Source organism: Leptonychotes weddellii, chromosome 4 (assembly GCF_054177405.1).
Source record: "Leptonychotes weddellii isolate Sample4059 chromosome 4, ASM5417740v2, whole genome shotgun sequence".
Classification (NCBI taxonomy): domain Eukaryota; kingdom Metazoa; phylum Chordata; class Mammalia; order Carnivora; family Phocidae; genus Leptonychotes; species Leptonychotes weddellii.
The window spans coordinates 160200622-160223543 of NC_138372.1; the positions used below are offsets into that span (position 1 = coordinate 160200622).

Genomic DNA, 22922 nt, shown 5'->3' on the forward strand with positions numbered 1-22922 from the left:
CAAGCACATTATACTACTGCCCACAAGGATTTTGTTTTTGTTTTGTTATATTTTTAAAGTTTGGATCCTGTGACAAATGATAGCCTCTCAGGAGTCAGTCTCTCCTCTGAGGGACCCCTGGATTCATTCTAGGCTAGAGAAAACAGGAAATGCAAAGAACCAGTGGTGGGAATAAGCTTGACGTGTCCCACGAAAGGATGAGAGGCCAACATGGCTGGAGAGAAATGAGTAAAGAAAGGAGTGATGGGCAGGGGCACCCCATGGTGGTCTGTTTCTCCTCCTCCCTCCAGAACGCACCAGAGCAGAGAGAGATACTACATTACAACTTTCCTAGCTGAGTCCAGAGTCTAGCTTTGCCCTTTATGGGCTTTGTACTCTTGGCCCAGCTGTTCAACTCGGTCTGCCTCAGTTTCTTTAACTTTATCAGAAGGAAGATAATAGAATTACCTCAAGGAATGGTGAGGCTTGCATGCACTATAACACATGCAGATTTAGGATGTCAGCAGAGCATAGAGTCACTGTCTAAGTGTTCAAAAATGTTCATGGTTGATACTGTTAATTCATTTCAGTAAAGGCAGGAGCTTTTTCCAAGGAAGAAACAGGTCAGACCCAGGGGTTGATTTTTGAGAACCTAGCACCTGGTCCAGAGTGTTTCTCCCACCAATGGGTCATTTTAGTACAAAGATGATTATTTTTTAAAGATCTTTTAGATTCTGGACAAGTAGGTCTAGCAGCCTATTCCGAGGTCCACAAACAAACTTCCAGCTTCAATTTTCAATTACTGAAGTACTGGTGTACATGTCTCATTTCTGCAATCCATAGCCACAGACCTCAAGTTCACCTTGGAAATATCCGGCAGTCTTTCCAGGGTTTTGCCCTCTAAATGGTAAGAGCCTCAAGACCTACTCTGAAAAATAAGAATGTAACCCCCGACGACAATGAGAACAGTGATAATAATAAATGGCAGCCAACATGTATTGATTCTTCCCTTTATGCCAGCTGACCACTTTGCCGAGTGCTTTCAAGATACTACCTTATTTAATTCTCAAAATAACCCCATGAATTCAGAGAGTTTAGGAAGCACAGCTGGGGTGCGGGGGTTGGAAGACTGGAATCCATATCCAAGTCAGCCTGCGCTTCTGTCTGTGCTCTGCTGCCTCCCCACGGGCAGAAGTGGTTGTAGGGCAACAGCAGATATTTTAGGCAGAGGCATCAAAGTCTCCTTTCAAGCCTTTTAACCTACAAATCTTGCAGGAATGGCCCAGCTGATAGCTTTGCTTCTGCCAAAAAAGAAATGTCTCCATCTTACAGTGATCAGGATTTTCCCAGTGCTTATGTCACTCATGGGATGTCAGATGCAACACCCAAGGAAAGAGCATCCCCATCAGGTCACTGAACTGCTACAGGTGACATTAATCCTGGGCTGCATGAGTGATACTCTTGTGACCTGATAGGTGCAATGCCCTGTTGAAAAGCTCTAACCTATTTCCAGAGGATGACTTTCCATCCAAAGAATCTGTGCCTTGCTCAGCAGTGGCAGGAACAGTACTCCTAATTCTGGTGCCAGTCTGACCTTATGCTTGGTTAAGCGGCATTGAGCATTCACCTTATTAGACCTTTATTGGATCCGGCTAATTCATGGAAAGTCATTACAGGAAAAAACTGACTCTGGGTTGCCACTGCGTAATTCTACTCTGTCTTCTATTTCAAAGTGACTAGCACATCTCAGTTATCAAATTTCAGGGAGAGAGGAACATTAAAACCAATCTAGGGACGTAGCCTTGTATAGTAGTGACAAGCACAGAAGCATGTTTTCTGAGGTCAGTGTAGATGGGCTCACATCTCAGCTTTGGAAATGAATACCTAAATGACTAATTACTCAAAACGTTCTCTTCTACAGTTTCCCTTGGTATCTAGTGGATAGGCACGTTGAAAGGATCAACTGGTATTATGATGTGAAAAGGCAAACTCAAGTGCAGTTCTTTCACTGACCCAACTTCCATTCATGATCCTTATTTCCTTGGCCACCTTCCAGCTAAGGAAACACTGAGATCATGACCTGAGATCATGTGACACACTCTGTCCAATGGGACAAGCAGATTTCTTTTGGGTGGGCTTCTGGAAATACTTGTATTATATTGATAGAAAGGGTCTGTCTTTTGCCTCTTGAGTCTTACACACACGCACAAACACACAAACACACTCACACCCTTTTTTGTTTACTGGAACAAAGATGTGAGGTCTGTAGTATTACAGCCATCTTGTAACAATGAGTAAATACATGAAAGCAATTAGAACGATTCTTGTCACATGGTTAGTACTACAAAGTGTCAATAATACTATCATCATCATCATCATCATCATCATTATTGTTTATCATTATTATGAGCATGAGGATTAGTAAATGATAATGGAGTTAAAAAATAGAAACTTCCCAGGCTCAGGATAGCATTGATGAGCCAATCTACCCACCTGAGCCACCTTAATTTGGACTTCTTAAAGTAGTAAACAAATAACCTTCTATTTCTCTAGCTATTGTTAGTCAGGCATTGTGTTACTTGTAGCTAAATGCAATCCTCAGTGATCTGTTAGGTCTCATTTGCTTCATTATTTTAGTCTAAAGGAATGGCTGGTGCTGGAATGCCCAGTACAACACCTCCACCAAATGGTCATCCAACCTCTGCATGAACACTTCTGGAGACTCACCAGTTCCCAAGACAGGGGAGTCTACCTTTGGGCAGATCTGATGCCTAGAAAGATATTCCTCATGCTGAGCTGTTTTCCTAGACTTAAATTTTTTTCTTTTCTTTTTTTTTTTATTTATGAGAGAACTGCCGAGCCTGTTGACTCTCTTGTCTGTAACAGACTTCTGTAGAGTACATTTATTCACATTAAACTTATGAATTGTTTGAAGGTACAACAGTTGGATTCCACGTGGGATGCAAATTTTTGACATTTCTCTTTACTCTTCTTTATAAATCTCTTCAACATCTTCCTTTTTCCCCCTGTGAACATGTTTCACCCTCATTACTTCTCTGTGATGGTCCAGGAAAGATGCCTAAGTTTCTTTCTTTATGAATTCCCCGTCAGGACCCAGGGTATTTCTTTTTTTTTTTTTTTTAAGATTTTATTTATTTATTTGAGAGAGAGAGAATGAGATAGAGAGCATGAGAGGGGTGAGGGTCAGAGGGAGAAGCAGACTCCCTGCTGAGCAGGGAGCCGGATGCGAGACTCGATCCCGGGACTCCAGGATCATGACCTGAGCCGAAGGCAGTCGCTTAACCAACTGAGCCACGCAGGCACCCCATGGACCCAGGGTATTTCTTGTCGCTCCTTTTAAAAGGGACTTATCCGGAGGCGCCTGGATGGCTCAGTCAATTAAGAGTCTGACTCTTGATTTTGGCTCAGGTCATGATCTCAGGATCGTGAGATTGAGCCCCTGTTGGGCTCCACACTTGGTAGGGAGTCTGCTTGAGATTTTCCCTCTCCCTTCCCTCTGCCCCTCCCCCATCTCTTTCTTGAAAACAAAAATAATAAATAAATAAAAATAAATAAAAGGGACTTATCCATACCTTCATTTGTAGCTAATCAAATATGTTTTTATATGTTGAGGTGTAAATGATTGCTCACAATTCAGTCTCCATTTAAAATATTTGTTAAAATATCAACTATCTTAACACTAGGAGCAATATTAATAGTGAAAAAAGTGTTTGTACCCTGGTATCTGACCCAATCCAAGCTGACCCACCTACACACTACCTCTGTAGTACATAAATAAAGGAACAAGGTAAACATCAAGATTAGAATCCATGGCTTGATAGTAGGAATTCATCCTTGGACACAGATCTGTAATCATATTTGTGATTGAGCTTTGGTCCCTCAGGATTTAAATGCACCATCATCCCACTTGGCTGACACCCTTGGCAAGAAATTGGGGTTCATAAATATGTGTTGAATGAGTGAGTTCTCGAGTACTTACAGTTTGGGTGGCACCCAGTAATTGGTGAATATCAGGCCATGAAGTTTGAAAAGAGTTAGCTCACTCCCCTAAAGTATGTAGAACCAGAAGCGTGGGGAGATAGCAGAAACAGAATTTACCACATCCACTCAACCAGAATTGTCTGATTTCCATGAAGTCTACTTCTTTTTGGCATGCATGTTGTTTTTCAGGGATGATTGGGTCAAGTTTGTGTTTCTGGGCTTGTAAGAACCTTTACCATAGAAGTCCCCTCCAGGTGATGGGGAAGGAGTGCTCAGATAGGAAGAAATGGGAGAAGGTTTCCACATTTCCTTGAGGAAGTGAAATCAACGTATAAAGAAGCCTAAATAATCTGATTTTCTCCCTTGTTATAAAATACTTCTACCCTTATTTGACCCAAATCATGACCCTGACAAATACCATAAAAGCACCTGGGCTAATCTTCAGGGTGGACTGTCATGACTGAGACAGAGGTTATTGTTCACTGCTGGGAACTGCTGGGCAAAGGATGCCCTGGGCCCGCCCTGATAGCATTTTGTTCTTCACAGAAATCATTAGACTGGAATGGGGGAAGCTCTCCACTGAAGGGGGAGGGCCGGTTGCTGAGATCTCAGGCCCATATCTATCAGTGAGAAGATCCCTAAGATGCCCCACCACACCCCTCACCCAAACATCTACTCACACCAAGATAGCACGTAGGCCGTGAAAGGGACTTTCTTGTGCAAAATTCCATTTGCATCAAATCCTGGGGAAGTCAGAGTTTATGAGGGAAATCAACCATTAGAGTAGGTAAGAACATGGGTTTCCAAGGCCAAGTTCATGCTTTCCATTTCCTTCCTCTCTCCTAATCAGGTAGTTTTAGGCAAATTTTTTAAGGCCCCTATCCTAAGTTTTCTCCTCTATGAAGTGGAGATAATAATGGCATTTTCTGCAAATTTGGTGAAAGAATTCATGGTAATATCCTTAAAGCCCTTAAAAAAAGTGATAGTCATATAGTAAGCATTCAATGAATGACAGGTATTGTTCATTTATCATCTAACAAGGACTTATCTGGCCTCAAGAACTATGCTAAGATCTGGAAGCAAATGTTGAACAAAGCATTGCCTCCTGAGCTCATGGAGCTTACAGTGTATTGAGGAGCAAGTAAGTTAAATGGATTATAACAATGCAGTGTTGTAAGTTCTGCCAGAGGTAAGCACAGAGTGCCCTGGGGATCAGAGGAGACACGCTGACCCCATTGCCAGCCAGGACTTTCCTGAAGGAGTGACAAGTGGAAGTGGATGGTTGCATCGTGGTGGTGATGCAGGGGAGGAGGTGGGAACAAGACCTCCCCAGAAAGAGAGAGGAGCTTAGAACATGATACACTACCATGGCTTTAAGGAACAGAATAAAATTTTGTTTGATGTGGCAGGGGGCCCATCATGAAGGAGAAGAGGCAGAAGGTAAACCTGGGGGAATCAGGACCATGTATATGCATCAGGAGAGACTCTGAGGGACTTTTCTATGGAGAGTTTACCAGTCAGACTCCCATTTTATAATGGAAAGTGGGGGAAGACAAACGAAGAGACACCTTCCCCTTTGGCTCCCAGTTGCTATGTCTAACCCTCTGGAAACATCTTTTTCTCGGTCATCTCCAGAGGCCCTACACTCCAGGCTCTAGAGAGATAAAGGGAGTTCATATCCCAAGCAGTTAAGACCAGGCCTGGGTAGGATTGTATTTCTTTCCATCCTCAATACCACAGCATCAGGTGTTAGAGGGAAGTTGCTGGTGGTTCATTTTCTGCACAGGTTGCCTGAGGCTCTCTGTCCAGGGCAGTGGCTGCGTTTACCAGAGCCAGCCCTCCCAAGGGCTGAGGGAGGTGGTATCACCCTCATCACATTGTGGCTTGGGGCAAATACTGCTTCCATCTGCAAACTCCTTCGAAATCCCCATCTTCGAACTTTCATGGTTGCAATGTAATTAGTATGTTCTTCCAATACTGCTGTAGAATTGTGAAAAAGATTGATAGAAGCTGTTTGGCTTAGAGAAAAAAAGCAAAAGCAATTTGGTTCAGAACACTAAAGTTTCAGTCTTGTCTCTGCCACTGACTAGCTACCCCAGCCTTGTGCAGATACCGTGTTACCATCAGAAATCTTTCCTCCCCAAGGATGGATGATTTCTCCAATACCTTCTAATTGTACAGATGAAGAAACAGAGATCTAGAAACAGAGGCATTTCCAGCCCAGGCACACCCAGGAGTATCTTCACTTTTACATGGGTCAGCATAATTACTTTGGAGTACCAACGATAAGAGTGTTTTATCCTGAATATTGAAGAATGAATGCATAGCCTGGACTGGCTTCATGGGCCTCGTTGGTTTTAAAGTAAAGATCTCAATTCTTTTCTCAATTCTATTTCCCCTTCCCTGTTTGAGTCAATCAGAGGGGGATAAAATTGTTTGCTCTAAAATTAGCTGGTAGGGTTCTTTCATCTTGGATTCTTTTGAAATGAGAATTCAAGCCCAAGCCTCAAGTCACTAAAAATCTAGTTTTTCTTCCACAACTTCTGGAATGTCTGGACTTTTGCCCTTACCAGACCAACACAAGGGTTTCTCAAGTGGGATACCATTTTTATCTCAAACCAGCTCTTTGGAGGGAGGTTGCTGAAAAAGCTTTGGCCAAGGATCTTTACTTTATTTATTTATTTATTTTTAAAGATTTTATTTATTTATTTATTTTTAGAAAGCGAGCGAGAGAGAAACAGCATGAGAGGGGAGAGGGTCAGAGGGAGAAGCAGGCTCCCCGCCGAGCCGGGAGCCCGATGTGGGACTCGATCCCAGGACCTTGGGATGATGACCTGAGCCGAAGGCAGACGCTTAACCATCTGAGCCACCCAGGCGCCCCAGGATCTTTACTTTAAACCATGTCCTGTTTCTCTCTGGGGTTTGGTGTATCCACTCCTTGTGCCCAGGATGTCCAGCGAGCCCTCTGGTGCCCTTGCTGAGCAGCTGTCCTCAAGCTGGATGAACATGGAGTACAGAACTGACAGGGCTGCGTGTTCCTCAGCCAGCGATTGTAGGGCTCTAATGTTCACTTTCTAATCTAAATGCTGAGGCAGTCTGTTCTTTGGCCACCACAGAAGAGCTAACAATCAAGACAGTGGAAAGGAAGCCAGTTCTTGGGATCTGCTCCTCATCCACCCAAGGGTTGTGGTTACTTGAACACCATGGAGTAAGCAAAGCTCATGATACATAGCTGTGGCGGCGTGGTTTAGGGGCCCACTGGTCCAGTTCAGAGTGAACTACTTTGGGATCATCAGGCAAGTGTAAAATTGTCCTCTGGGGATATACTCCCCATTTAGCTGCTCTGTCATAAATTCTATGTGCTGGCTGCCAGGTTGCTGGCCATGGAGGACCACATGGTCCAAATCACCAGGTCCTCAGGAGTACTGTGAACCTCAACATCATCTATGCATGGTTATAAACACAGCATTTCATTTCTAATCACTGGAATAAATAAAACATAGGTTCAAATATCAAATATTGATGAGTGACGTTGGACAAATTATCAAATTTTTCAAAATGACAATTTGCTCATTTGTAAATACACACACTCAGACACACACACCACATTTAACATAGTATCTGATACCTTGCTAATTATAAACAATAACGATAATCATAATAATACAAATATTATCAGGAAGGATCTATTACCCATGGAAACCATAGATAATCTTTGGGTTAAAGAGAGGAGGGGTTGAATTCTGGGCCTGTTGTTATTCTCCTTGTGCCCTCTGGACACATGTTTTGTTTGCTTATTTTCTTGTTGTAAAGTGAGGGTCATAATATCTACCAAAAAGGAGGGTTGTTTTGAGGATTAGAACTATTTCGTGGAAAGCACTGAGCATGTTGCCAAGCATGTGGTAGACACTGCATACACGGGATCAGTCTTATGACATCTCAGTTTGTTCTTTGGTTCCACAAGGAAGTTGGCCCAGATGATCTCTGAGCTATATTCTTCCCTGAGTCTGTGACATGAAGATCTGCAATCCCAGGGAGCTCAGGCAAATGCGGCAAATGTAGAAGATTATAATAAGAGGAAGTCTGCAGAGCAGCCCTCATACTTGGCCTACACATGATCCTGTCCTTGCCCCCTCCCCCAGCTAAGAGGGACATCTTTGCAGCCTAGTCTGACCTCTGTGGTCAGGAACGGTGAGAAGGTGATGATCAGACAGGTCACTGAAGACAGCTTCAGTAATGGTAGTTGAGGGACAATGGGAGGTTCCACCAGCTGGCTTACACCTGAGCCTGCAACGGGTGTTTTTAGGTTCTCGATGACATTCACTGGTGTTACACAAGTGCACTCAGGCAACACTTTATGAACTGACCAGGACAGAACTGCTCAGACTCAGAGCACTAAGTCCATTTGCTCTGCTGTGAACACGTTCAGGCCCATCCAGGCCCCAAGGAACAGGATAAGCCTCCAGGACACAGGAAGTGAGACCCCTCTTCCCTTGCATTGAGATGCTGGATGTATAGCAAAGACTTGCTCATTAGTATTCACACACCACCCAACCTTGGCCTCCTGCAGGATGTTTTAAATTATGAGGGAGGAGGGAATCAAGCTAAACACATTTATGTTATGTAACATTTTTTTTTTTTTTCCCCGAAAGGATTAGCTGTTCCATGGACACACAGCTGTTCTTTCCACAAGTCTCTTCAGGGCTAGCTCAGACAATGGTAAGAACAGCAAGCTTAAGACAAAATGCCACATTCCTCTCTCCCTGGCTGAAAATTGTGCTGTGAATTCCCGCATTGAGCAGGAAATGTGTTCAGCTGAGGAGAGGGGAGCTTTGTTGAGTCTTATTGGCGGTCCTCCTTCTTCCCGGCTCACATCATGTCCTCCTTGCCTGTGCTCCTCGGTCCATACTTTCTCTTCTCTCTCACTCACCTTGTGAGGACATCTACTTGCTTCTTCTTTCTTTCTTTTTTTTTTTTTAAAAGATTTTATTTATTTGACAGAGCAATCGAGAGAGAGAGGGAGAGAGAGAGAACACAAGCAGGGGGAGCGGCAGGCAGAGGGAGAGGGAGAAGCAGGCTCCCTGCTGAGCAGGTAACCTGATGTGGGACTCGATCCCAGGACCCTGGGATCATGACCTGAGCAGAAGGCAGACGCTTAACCAACTGAGCCACCGAGGAGCCCCCCCCCTTTTTTTTTTTTTACTCTTCTTTCCCAAAGACAGACTGGCCATGATGCTCCAATGTCAAGTTTCGGGGCCTATTATGCACACAGGCCATATACAGTGTCCTACAATTAATACTGTGTTTGCACAATATTATAATCATTTCTTTAGGTTGTTTCAGTTTCAGACCTCATAAAACCTGGTCTTCTTGTGGTAGTAGCATCACAGTTTTCTTTTGGGGGACCACAGCACTCCCATTCTTAGCCCATGTGGCTGGAGGATTGATCAACCCAACTCTAGCGGTGGAAGCAGGAGTCAGTCCAGCCAATCAGTGCATTTCATCTGTTGACCAAAAAGATTATTTCAGGACTAAGCAAATGACCCAAGCAGCCCCATGGTACTCAAACATGGGACTTCAGTTGCAATAAATGGGGGGAAAAGACATCTTTTTCCCACTGAGTTTCCTGAAAAGGAAGGATTTAAGCCTGTAACTGGTGGGGACATTCTCACCATCAAGAGAGAAATACTTACCTAAGATGGAAAGTACACAGTCAAGAACTGCGTATATATTCCTAAAAGCAATATTCATTCACCAAGCAATTGCTCTGTGTTAATAATGGCGAAGCATGTTCTTGGCAACGGGGCTTCATCAGTGAACAAAATGGATAATATTCCTGTCCTCATAAGCTGATATCCTAGCTGTGTGAGACATATAAAAATGAATGCATGCAGGTAATGATGAATGCTATGAAGAAAAGTAAAGCAAAATAAGGTGATAGGGAATGATCAGCAGAAGTCCGTCTTCTTAAGTTTTTTGGGTATTTAGAGAAGGACACTGTAATGACGTGTCAACTGAGCAAGACCTGAACAAGGTGTGGGATTGGACCCTTTGGACGTGGCAGAGAAGTACCATGGAGCATGGGAACACGGGAGCTCAGAAGTCCCGTGTGGGGTGTCAAGGAGGAAGGCTGCCCTGGGTGGCGCAGGAAAGGAGAATAGAGGGAACACCAGGGCCAGAGTATATTGCAGAGTCTTGTCAGGCCTTGCAAGAATAAGGAAACTGATTTTAATGGTGCTGGAAAGCTGTTGGGAGTTTTGAGAAAAGGTGTCATACACTAAAATGTACATTTTCAAGGACTGAAACAGACTGTAGTGGAGCCAGAATGGAGGGCCAGACCAGCCAGGAGATGACTACTGTGGTCTAGAAGACAGGCCATGGGGGCCTGGCCAGGTTTGCAGTAGCGAAGGCATGAGAGATGTCTAAATGATGCGTGTGTATTGAAGTTTGAAAACAACATTTTCTAACTGATTGCATGATAGATATGAGTGAAATAGAGGGGTCAGGGATGGCTTCCCAGTTTGGGGCATGAGGTCAGTGCTAAACGAAGTTGCCATTGACTAAGACGGGCTTCACTAGGGAAGGAGCAGGTTGGGGTTAGTGTTTATCAACTTTAACTTCTTGTGTTTCTTTTAAATCTTATTTGATGCCTCTTGGCATTTGGAACTAATGACCATCTCCTTCTTGATTTGTCTCTTGTACTCTCTACATCTAACATACTCTACGGGTTTGTTTGTTTGTTTTTTATCTGTGAGTTTTCTGGCTACTTCTGCTAAATCTGGTTAAATCTGCCTACTTTAGTCTCGCAGGTGATAACCCTCTTCCTCTGCTTACCATTTAGAAGTGTTCTGACCTATATTTTCCAAGTTAATAAGTGGCCCTGAGACCTCATCCACATATATGGTTTCATTTTCTGGCAACCATATGTTTCTATCTCAAATCCATTGTGCCCTTAATATCTATTTTTAAAAGTCCCACAGACACCTCAAATAAAACACCTTCCTAATCAAATTATGTAAATATCCTTCTCCTCTTGTGTACTTTCTTTCCTAAAAAGACATGATTGTCCATTCTAATTGTCAAGCTAAAAACTGGGGCTCATCCTGTCCCCTTCTCACTAACCACATCCCAGCATTCAGTTGGCAAATTCTACAGATGCTAGTTCCTTAATACATTTAAAATGCATCCAGCGTCTTTCTTTCTGCTGTTTTTGCCTTCTTGGATTCCTCCATGATCTTGTCTCCAATACTGCTCACTTTCCATATACCTTACACACTGCTGCTGTCAGACAACCTTTTTAAGACACAGGTCTCAGAGTGTCATTCCTCTACTCAAGAGTATTTACTGACTCTTCACAGCTTTGGGGACCAAGCGAAAACTCAACGTTCTTCATGATCATTATTTATGAGCACAGCACGTCAGCATAACTTCCTCCTAGTATCTTCATCTGGCCTTTGTATTCAAACCCTTCCATCCCCTTCTTTGTGAGTTTGTTGAAAACAAAATGATTGTCCCCTACCTTTCACTTGAATAGCAAGATACTTATCTTTTTAATTGATTTAACATAGTGTCCCAACAGGAATAGTGCATATGCCAGCTGAAGAGGTTGTCTCAGCCCAGCTCTGTGCCCATCATGGTCTCCCCAAGTAGTGGGGAGTCTGCTTCTGCAGACTGCATGGTCTGCCTCTGAAGTGGGGCCAGGAAAGGGAAAGCAAATACTGGTGCTCTTGTGGGCAAGGTGAGATCTGGCTTTCCTAGCCCTGCCCCAACTAATGCCCATCAATTTCTTTGGCCAGCTTCATACTTTCTACAGAGCTGGAAGATTGCCATTAGAGATAGCCATTGCTCAGACTGTGGGTAGAAATGCTCCTCCAATCATTGCTAGCAAGAAGAGATGGTGACGTTGGCTGTCGGCAGCAGGGAAGTTGGATATTGACTTCTACCGTTTACAGCTCTGATTGCTGTTATAGTCAGGTGTGAAAAACAATAATAAGTTAAGATTGCAGTTATCAACTACATACCATATAAATGTCACACAATATATCACTTTTCTTTTATTCCCTGGTGAGATTCTCCCCCAAATTATTTTCAAATATTAAATTTCTCTTCTTATAAAAACTACTGTTGTTAGGTCAAAGAAAGTTCTATTCTTGTCTTGGAAGGTGAAAGGCCAAGATTTTGTGTGTGGTTATGACTGTGAGCTAAGTACTTGGAAAAATCTTGCAAATAACTGTGTGTGTGTGTGTGTGTGTGTGTTCAGAGGTAATGGGGGAGTGGTGCCTCAAGCACTGTTTATGAGGGATAAAATCAGATGAACTTTGAGTTTCCTTGTGATCCGGAGATTCTATTACCTAATGAAACGGAATTCTATGTTATCTCCCAACTCAGTAACGAATGCCTGGGGGCAAACCTATCTTGCTGAACACTGTTTGTCTCCAGCGGCAGAGGGTCAGGATATGGCATTATTTTAAATGGATATTAAAAGGATGAGCAGAAATGCCTGTGACAGAGGAATTACAATGGCCTTTTGCAGATGCCAAATGTCACTGTGTCCTCTAGGCTCTGCCTAACATCTGTGGGAGAAAGTGAGCATGTCATTTGAGGGAGTGGAGCCAGGTCAAGGCTACTGCTCTGTCAAATGGCATGCCTGATGAATAACCTTGCCTCATGGTTTGAGGAAGGTAAGGTGCCACATATTATCTGAATTTAATGTACAGTAGGAAATAGGCAACAATGGCTGGACCAATAAACTATTCTGAGCTTAAGAAGATATTGAAGAGGCAGCGAAGTAGTCAACAGTGTGGGCTCTGGAGCCAAAGAGCCAACCTCACCATCATCATCATCTGTTTCCTTCAACAAATTACTCTCTCACAATTGTTTTCTTCATCTATAAAAGCAGGTGTTCGTTCATTTATTCAGTGGTATTTATTTGGTGCCCACTGTGTGTCAGAAACTGGACTAGGTTCTGGACATGAATAAAACAGAGAGCAGGGGCATAATCTACATGTCTGAAGCATATCTATCTTAACTACTGCCATCCGTGAGAACATTGGTCACCTACGGTGTGGTTATCTCTGTACAGAAAGTTGTTACATGGTACATAAAATGTCTCTAATTCAAAGATGTGGTCTCATTCATCTTGGTACTCCCAGTTCCTAGCCTGGTCCTTATTTGTTGATTGCAAGTCAGCTCTGGCACTGTTGTTCTCTACTCATCATCACACTTTCTACTGTGTTCATGATAATGTATTTGCTGCTCCTCTGGATTCATCTCATGCTTCCTTCTTCTGAATTCTGTTCATATAATGTTGTGAGCTGAATTGTACCCCCCCAGAAAAAAAAAACACTTTCAAATCCTAACCCCCTATACCTGAGACTATGACCTTATCTGGAAATGAGGTCTTTGCAGATGTCATCAAGTTAAGATGAAGTCATACTAGATTAGGGTGGTCCTTAATCCAATGACTGGTGCTCTTATAAGATGAGGGACATTTGGACACAGATACACAGGGAAAATACCATGTGACGATGAAGACAGAGATTGTAGTGATGGGTCGACAAGCTGAGGACACCAAGGATTGCCAGCAATCACTGGAAGCTGGAAAGAATCAAGGATGGATCTTCCTCTAGAACCTTCAGAGAGAGCATGGTTTGGCTGATACCTTTATTTTGGACTTGTAGCCTCCTGAACTGGGAGCAAATAAATCAATATTGCTTTAACCCATTCATTTTGAGGTACTTTTTAAAGGCAGCCTGAGGAAACTAATACACATATTTTCTCTCATCAGAACTATGTTTATCTCTTACTTTTACTTGCTGAAAGCCTCCTTCTTCCTAAGGACTAGCTCAAATACCACCCTGGCAGCTCATCTCAAAGTAACCCACCCACTGAAGTACTAAGTAGCACTCAGAATATATAGGTCTCCTAATTTTTTATGTTTTGTTTTGCTTTGCATAGCAATAATAATAAAAGAAAACTAACATTTATGTAGTACTTTCAAAATTATTCAATGTGATATTCACAGCAGCCTTGTGGGGTTGGAAACACAGACTCATTATCTCCATTCTCCAAGGGAAGAAACTGATGGAGAGAGAAGGTGAGCAGCCTGCTTACAGACCCATAGCTGGTTTATGTCCACAGGCAGATGACAAGCAGAAGAAGGGCTCACACCGCGGCTCTGTGAATCTTCCTTCTAGCTTCATCGGTCTTTCTCATCAAGAAGACCTAATCTCCTAGAGCTCCTCCTCAACTAATGGTGGGTACAGTGTTCATAGTCAAAATGCTTATTTTTAATGGACTTTTCCCTTTCCAAGTTCCAGAATAAGCTCATTAGTTCAGCCTCATCGAAAAGCACTATGCCTGGCAAATCATATGTGCTCAAAAAACGCCTATCGAGGGATATGCTGAACCTATTGTTCTCTCTGCTCTTCTCCAAACTTCTGACCAGGCTAGTACGGGAGGCTTCCTTCAGGAGAAAGCCTGGGCACCATTCCATGCAAGCCGAGGAAAGGAGAAACAAAGTGATTTTCTATTACGTCCACACTGAGAGAAATGTTAACCTCCCTGCTTCTTCTCAAGCCTGGGACGCCTCACAGCAGAGATCACAGGAGATGAGAAAGAGCCATATTTGGGTAGTAAACTACCTTCCCCAAAAGCCCACTGTCTTCAAGAGATCACCAAGTCAGTGAGGGGTTAGTAGGGCTTTCGTATTCCAGGGTGAAAAAGATCTTGAAGTTCTAGAATTATTCACAAACTCTCCTGTTTCCTCTTTGTGTTATGGAACAGATGGAAAAGGATTAGAGTCCAAACAATTTTGTTTGTTGGCATAAATCACACAAGACACCTGTTATTAGCAATCTCATGGATGAATCAATGCCTTTTCTCCAGTCGGAAGCGTCGAAGATTGAAGTTAATCTCTCTTCCTTTTGCTCTCGTTTTTAAAGTGTCATAACTTTATCCATAGAATAGCTGGGGTTTTAAAAAGATGTCCTCACTCTGATTCTCACCTCTTGAATCATCAGATGCTTTCCGTCCATCCATTTGCCTGAGAGGCCCCTAAACAAAATCAAATGGCAACACCCTACAAGAATAGTATGTTTGTTCCCTATTCCAGGGTCAAGCCTATCTATATCTCTCTCTTTGTGCCTCGTATACATCTCTACAAACTGCTGAAGGCTTAGCTTGGAGTGGTTCCCAGCACATGCTGATATCAATCTATGCATTTGCCATGTACTCTTCTTAGGCCTTGCTGGAAACGTATTAACTTGAACAGAGTATTTGGATGATTGCCTGGGAAGAAGTGAACTTCACCCTGGATCTTGGTTTGTCGTGCTGCACCCTGAAGATGCTCAGAAAGCAAGTTCTTGGTTTTTCCCAGCAGAAACCACTGTCTCTTTGTCAGGCAGGACTATGAGATAGGGAGTCTGTTTTGGATGATTGTCTTGGCCAAATCCTCCAAGGACCACATTTGGCATGTGGTTTTGCCTGCCTACTTCCTGCTTAGCCTTCAAACCTCCATTCGGCTACATCATCGTCCAAGAAACCTCTCTTCATCTGGGGCTGGCAGATAGCCCTGAAAGCCCTCAAGTTTATGCAATGTTTATCAAGTCTACTGTTTTGCAATAACCTGTTTCCCTTGCTGTCTCCACTGTAAGGTTGTTAGCATAAATAATATTGGTGCCCTACCTAGGTACCCTAGGGTCCTTTTACCTGTTGGGTTGATGTGCTTATCCTCCAGCTGTCATGGGTGTTTCAGCTCCTGGCTTTTACCTACAACATTCTCCAAAGGATTCTCTTTGGGCTATTGAAGCCATTTCTCCCTGGGGATCCTGGGGTTATGATGCACCATGACCTCACCCAGCACCACCACTTCTTTCAAGTCAGGACAGATTCTGTGGTACAATTTATGTTCTTGGTCTCCCCAGAGGATTAGGCTACAGTTAGACCTCATGTGATACTATTTCCTGTATAGCTCCCTTCTCTTATCTATTCTGCTTTCCTCATTCTCTCAGCAGCTCATCCTAAATGTACTCCTCCCATCAACCACATGTACAGGAATCCCTGTCTCAGACTCCGCTTCTAGGGAACCTGACCTCAGAAAAGTATATAATCTCATTACATCCTCATAGCAAACTACACTTGATCTTAGCCAAAAGGCCGAGAAGCGATACATCCTCATAACAAACTGAAAGGTAGGTATTAATATTCCAGCTGGAGAAACTGAAGTTCAGGTACAGTAAATAAAACTTTGAGGTGTCATGACTTAATCCATAAATAGCTGAGGTTTTGAAACCCGCCGATTCCCATCTTTTGAATCATCAGATGCTCTCAGTCCATCCATTTGTCTGAGAGGCCCTTAAACAAAATCAAATGGCAACACTCTACAAGAATGGAATGTTTGTTTCCTCTTCCAGGGCCAAGCCAATCTATATCTCTTTCTATGTAACAAACACTTGCCTGTCACACACCAGGTTCTCAGTAAAAGATGTTACATGAAATAACAATCTGAAATCTCCATTAATGCACCCAATAATCTTGAGTCCAAAGACCAGGTATTGGTTGGTGATAAAATGGGACAATTTGCAAATGACCATGAGTTGGAAGCTGGACAGGTCCTCTGGGATAAATATAAAAGGGGGAAATCTAGATTAAGAAGCTTGTGATTATACCTAATGACTTAACTACACAGACCCATCACACAGGTCAACTCCCTGCAGTTTCTAGCCTTTTATGGTATTTCCTATAGTTATCCCTGGAAAGAAGTGAAGCCAGATCATCTTGGTGAATGGCTTCTGCTGGAGGAAGTTAAATAGCTTCCATTTAAGAGACTGGGTTTGGGAACAGAGTGGATTCATTACAGTGAACAAATGAGTTTCTTTCTCTGATTCATTTGTTAATCTAGGCTTTTGGACCAGTTGAACTTTCAGAATGTTACTTCTCCATGGTGGATGATGAGTTACTTTTGTTTTCTCGGGGAAAGGGAAATAGAATGAGCAATCCTCAATGATTGCACATCCCAAATCAATTGCCTTCTCACACATAACTCATCTTGTCTGAAATGCTACCTCGGTGGGTGTGGACCACCTCCACCCGAATCCTTGAGCACTCAGCTCTACTGAGAAGCCTTCTGTCTTCCATGGCAGCTTAGAACTTAGAACACTTTAACCCAAAGTGGGATGAGTTGCCCATCCTCTGAACCTCTGAACTCTACCTATAAACCCCCTATGTTTATCTGTAACATAGCACTTATTTTTCTACATTAAAATTCTCTCTCTCTCTCTTCTTCATGTATCTGTCTCTCCTACTAGATTTTGAAATTTTAAGGAGAAATAGGTCTTTTTTTTTTTTTTTACAAATTGGTGCATCTGAAGGATGGCACATGATAAATGTGCACCATTTATTGTGTGAGTAAATAATTAAACCTGCAGAAAGTTGCAGATACATGGTAACAGAACAGAGCCATAAGGAATTTCTCTACTATTCTTCCTGCCAATCATGTTTTGTTTTAGGGATAAAAATGGCTCAGAATTAAAGGGAAAGCTTAGTAAAGATTCAGAGATGGAACAAAAGGATTAAAGATGAGGAAACAACCACTAACTGGAAAATCTAGAAGTGATTGGGCTTATATCACAATTATTTCAACATTTCAATTCAGTTCCATATACCTTTATTGGGGAATTCCCATGATCTGGCAACACTATTGTCCAAGGACAGTTGAATGGCACAAGGTATAAAGGGAGAAGTGAGGACTGGTGAGAATAGAGAGGTAGTTCAGGGCCAGATCTGTAGTGTCCTTAGCCACCCTAGGCAAAGTAATTGAAAGTGCACTGGAAAATTACAAAAGGAATTGCTTACCACGAAGTACACAATCACAATTAGTACTCAAATATTATTGTTGGTATCAGGAAGAAGTACTCTCAGCCTGGTCTTTCAGTGCTCTGGACCCAATTTCAATGTGGTGGTGGGCAGGGGTTGGGGGCTGTAGTCCAACACCAATGCAAGGCAATTTGGGAGATTCCAGCTGGGTATCCTGCCATTCTAACTCAATTCTGACACTATCAACTCAGAGATGGCATCAGATTCCATGGTTAAGGATTCAGTCCTACAAGACTGCCTCGCCGCACAAACATCAGATGCCAGGAGCAAGCCCAGGCTTGCTGTACTTATGACCAACTCGCTATAAATCAGAGGTTTCCATGACCTCTGCTTCAATTAATTTGCTAGAGCAGCTCACAGAAGTCAGGTTATTTAGAATCTTATGAGTGGAGGTGACCAACTCTTCACTTGTTACCACAAAAGTCAAAGCCCATGTCCCATGTTAATAGAGTAAGAATGTTTACTGCTGACACTTACATGGTGTTTACTAGGCTCTGGGCACTGATCTAAGTGCTTTCCAGACAATAGTTCTTTTACTCTACACAACAATCCTGTGTGTGGATATTAGCATTATCATCTCTCATCTCAAAGCTATGATGTTTGGTAGATTAGATGTATCACATACATTTTTGATTTATAATATTGGTTTATTGTCATAAGTCAAGGGAGACCCGCATGGAATCCTTCCTGAAGATAAAACCTCTATATTTCATATAGAAGTTATCTTTATTAAACATTGAGAAATACACATAACCAGAAGCATATTCCCCAAAGATAAAGTGGGTGGAAGGTCTGAGCTTGAGATCATTTTCTTTTTGTCTTAATTTTATTTTATTATGTTATGTTTGTCACCATACAATACATTGAGATCTTTTTCTAATGAGTGCTTTTCTCCTTCTTACTGTGAGATGACAATGTGTACCTGTCTCAGGCGGGGATTGGGCTGGCTATGTTTGAGGGCCTTCTATACTTTACATATAAAATTCATGGAAGTAAAGTGACTTCTGTAAGATCTCTAGTCAACTAGAATTTAAAGTTTTTTTCACTTAAAATAAAGAAAGAAGAAGAAGAAGGTAGCGGGAGGGGAAGAATGAAGCGGGGGAAATCGGAGGGGTAGATGAACCATGAGAGACGATGGACTCTGAAAAACAAACTGAGGGTTCTAGAGGGGAGGGGGGTGGGAGGATGGGCTAGCCTGGTGATGGGTATTAAGGAGGGCACGTACTGAATGGAGCACTGGGTGTTATACGCAAACAATGAAGCATGGAACACTACATCAAAAACAAATGATGTAATGTATGGTGATTAACATAACATAATAAAACTAAAAAAATGATATTTCAATTTTCCCATTATAACCACCAACAACTTAATACTAGCAGGTTGTATCTCTTTCCAGTAGTTATCAAACCTCTTTTATAACTTTAGCAGTCCCACACTCATTATGGTTTGCTTTAAATGGGTGAGACCTCTTCTAGGTACTAGGAAACCAGTTGGAAATAAGCACGTAGGGTCCCTGTTCTCACGGATCCCAAGCTCTAGACAAAGGAAGTTCAAGCAAGAAACAATCCAATAAGGGAAGCATTTCCAATAAATATATAGAATATGAGGAGAAGTAAACCAGGGTGAAGTGATAAGAATGGCAGTGACTACTTTAGCTTGGGAATTCAAGGGGATGGATGTTTGAATAGGTGACATTTAAACTGAGTTCTAAATGGTAAGGAGTCAGGCAGACCGTTACCAGGGGAAAGCAAGCTCAAAGGCAGAAATGAACCTGGCCTATGAGGAATCTGAACACACTGGCATGGGGACAGTGTTATGATGTTGGATCTGATAGACGGGCAGAGGTCATATGTATGCTTTGTAAACTGGAATGAAGAGTTCGATGGGAAACGACGCATGCTTGTGTGTGTGTGTGTGTGTGTGTGTGTGTGTGGTGCATATTTGTGCATTGCATTTATAAACTCTGAGCTAAAACTTTGCTTTCTTTTTAAATGTTTTATATGTACAAAAATGTATAATGAATAATATAATGAGAACCCATGTACCATTACCCCTTAAGAAATGAAACACACACATAAAAATAACCTAAATTCATTTTATTTCCCTCATGATCCCATTATCTCTTCCTCACTTGTTCACTTCCAAGATGCAATCCCTGACCTGAATTTGGTGGCTTTCATTGCCATGCTTGTCTTTATATTTTTTACGGTATATGTATGAATCTTTGAATAATTACAGCATTGCTTGGCAGATGTTGAACATTTGCATACATAACTTCATATTGCGTATTTCCTGCAACCGCTTTTTTTTCTCAATATTATATTTGTGAGGTTTATCCATGTTGATACACATATGCAATCCAGTAGATATAAATTTTTTTCCATTCTACTGCCAGTGGATAGATCGATCATTTTGAAATGTTCACTATTCCAACACACTGCTACAATGAACATTCTGGTATGTGTCTTACTATTTGAGGGGTGGTCTAAGACAGTGCTTCCCAACCTTTTTCAACATGCATAAAAATATTCATAAACATAACAATTCCAATGAGACAGCCCATCCAACTATAGGAATGAGCCCACTGTAACCCCTTAAGGCATGTGGCATTAACACTTTTCCTCTGCCTGATTTATCAATTACTGAGAGAGCTATGACAAAATTTCCCTTTATGAGTGTAGAATTATCAAATCCATTTTGTCAGTTTTTGCTTTTCATATTTTGTCCTTATGATATTAGATTCAATGACATTTAAAATTTTTATATCTTCCTGGTGAATTGCTCCTTTTATCACTAGGCTGTGATGTACTTTGTCATTGGAGATTTTGTAAGCAGGGAGGCATATGATCTGAATTATGTCTTAAAATGATTACCCTGGCTCCTGTATGGAGAATGGAATGTAGGAAGAAGGGAAGGTGGGAAGGAAAACCTTGTGGGAGAGATTGGATGAGGTTGGTTGTCCTAAAGATAATGACAACTTCAGGTTTGTAGTATGTTTTGAGTTGCCAGGATCCTCTGATTGAGTGAATGTGAATGTGAAAAAAAGAGAGAGAGACAGATCCAGGGTAATATTTTCATTTTTGGCTTGAGCAACTGACTAGAAGAATGAGCATCCTTGTCTTCTGATATGTGAAGATATGCACAGTGTGATTTCCAAAAATGGCTGCAACAGTGTTTCCGTGCTCATTTAGAACCTTTATACTTCCCCAGGTAGTCTATGTTTCCTTGCCTTGAACCTGGTTAGGTCTCTGGGACTTCCTTAGCTGATACAAGGAGTGGCATTATAGAAATGATGCTATATTACTCTTGAATTAGGTCATAAAGGATGACAGTTTCTGCCTTGTTCTCTCATAGGATGATCCCCCTTGGAACACAGCCACCATGCTGTGAAGAAACCCAAACCACATGGATAAACCCACTTGGAGAGGAGCCAAGGTCCCTGTCCCTCAGCACCAGCTGAGCTTATTAGCCAACACCAACAGCCACCTTGGAAATGGACCATTCACCCTTCAGTCCAGCTGCCCACCTGATGATGCATGAAGCAGAGACAGTCTTTCTTGCCAGTCTGTTCCCAAAATGTAAATTTGTCGGGAAAAAAAAAGCTGTTTGTGTCTCTCATCACCAACTCTTCAGGTTGTTAGATATGCTTGGGGTTGTTTCATACCATATTTATACAGAGAGGTCTATTTTATTTTATGCATCAATGGACAAAAGGAATAGATATATGGAAGAATATCTTGAAGAAAGGGGATAGGGCACAGAGACAGTGCTCCTTTGGCTATGTTACCTTTGAGATTCATATTAGACATCCCTTTGGAAATTTTAAATAAACAATTATATACAAATGTCTAGAGTTCTCTAGAGGGATCAGAAGTATAATAAAAATTTTGAAATCATTGACATATAACTATTTAAACCCACAGGGCTGGAAAAGTTTATCAAAGTAAAGCCTGTTGCTAAGAAAAAAAAAATGTCATTGGTTCCAACTTATAATTATTGATTCAGTGTATCATTGATTTATCTATTCATTCATTCAACAAATATCTTAAGGCATGATTCTGCCTAAATAAAGTTTATATTTTAAGTGTTATTCAGATTTTGGTTTTACCAAATATTTATTTTACATAATAATTTGAAACTTACAGACTTTTTTGAGTCATCATTCTAATTCTTATGCCATTTTTATACAGGGAGGTCTATATTTTATTTTTAGACAGGGTGGTCTATATGTCTTGCACATATCATGAATATCTCTTCTTAATTTAAGATTATGGTCTCCTGGATGGACTCACTCACTTGGGCATAAATTGCCCTTTTGAATAATGTAATGGTGGGTGTTTATCAAGTTTTCCAGAGACTAGGGGATCCCTGGAGCTGAAAGCATGCAATAGTTGGGAGTCCAGAACTTTCCACCAAACGTCTCCATTTTTAACATTTGATGTGTAGGTATTTCTCATGAGCATTCTCTTTTAAAATATAAAAATCATATGTTACTCAATCACTCCCCTTTACCTCATAGGTATGAACCCAAGTCTCATTTGAGGGGAGTGAGTTCAACAGGAACAAGGGATAAAATTCCTCAGGAAGGCTCCATCACTCCTAACTGACCAAGAGCATGATTCCTTTTGGATAGGGAGCAGCCTTTGCATGTCATGCTCAGATATCACTTATGGTAATTCAGTGTAATCTTCAAATTTGCTAGACCTCGTGCCACTTTGAATGGTAAATGAAAAAAAAAACGATAGGTGGAGAGATAGGCATTGTTACACATACAGCCCTGGAAAAAGCTGGATAAACAAACCCTCCTGTATCTTGCTAATAGCATTTTTCATAATACACAAGTTTTCTCTTTTGAGCTCCTGGGCCCAATTCCAATGTGTGTGTTGGGGATGGGGCAGGCAGTTTCCTCACACCAACAAGCCATTCTCAGGGTGTCTGAATTCACCTCAATTCTTACACTATCTACCTAGAGGTAACATCAGATTCCACAGGTAAGAATTCAGTCCCACAGGACTGCCCTCTGCTTCAGAGGCCAGTTGTAAGTCCAGGTTGTTCCCTGTGCT

General features: G+C 41.9%; 1 pseudogene; it reads right to left on the reverse strand.

Annotated features, from left to right (window-relative positions):
* Window positions 1–16060: 16060 nt before the first annotated feature.
* On the reverse strand, window positions 16061–16149 carry LOC115936719 (U2 spliceosomal RNA; annotated as a pseudogene).
* Between the last annotated feature and the right edge of the window lie 6773 nt (window positions 16150–22922).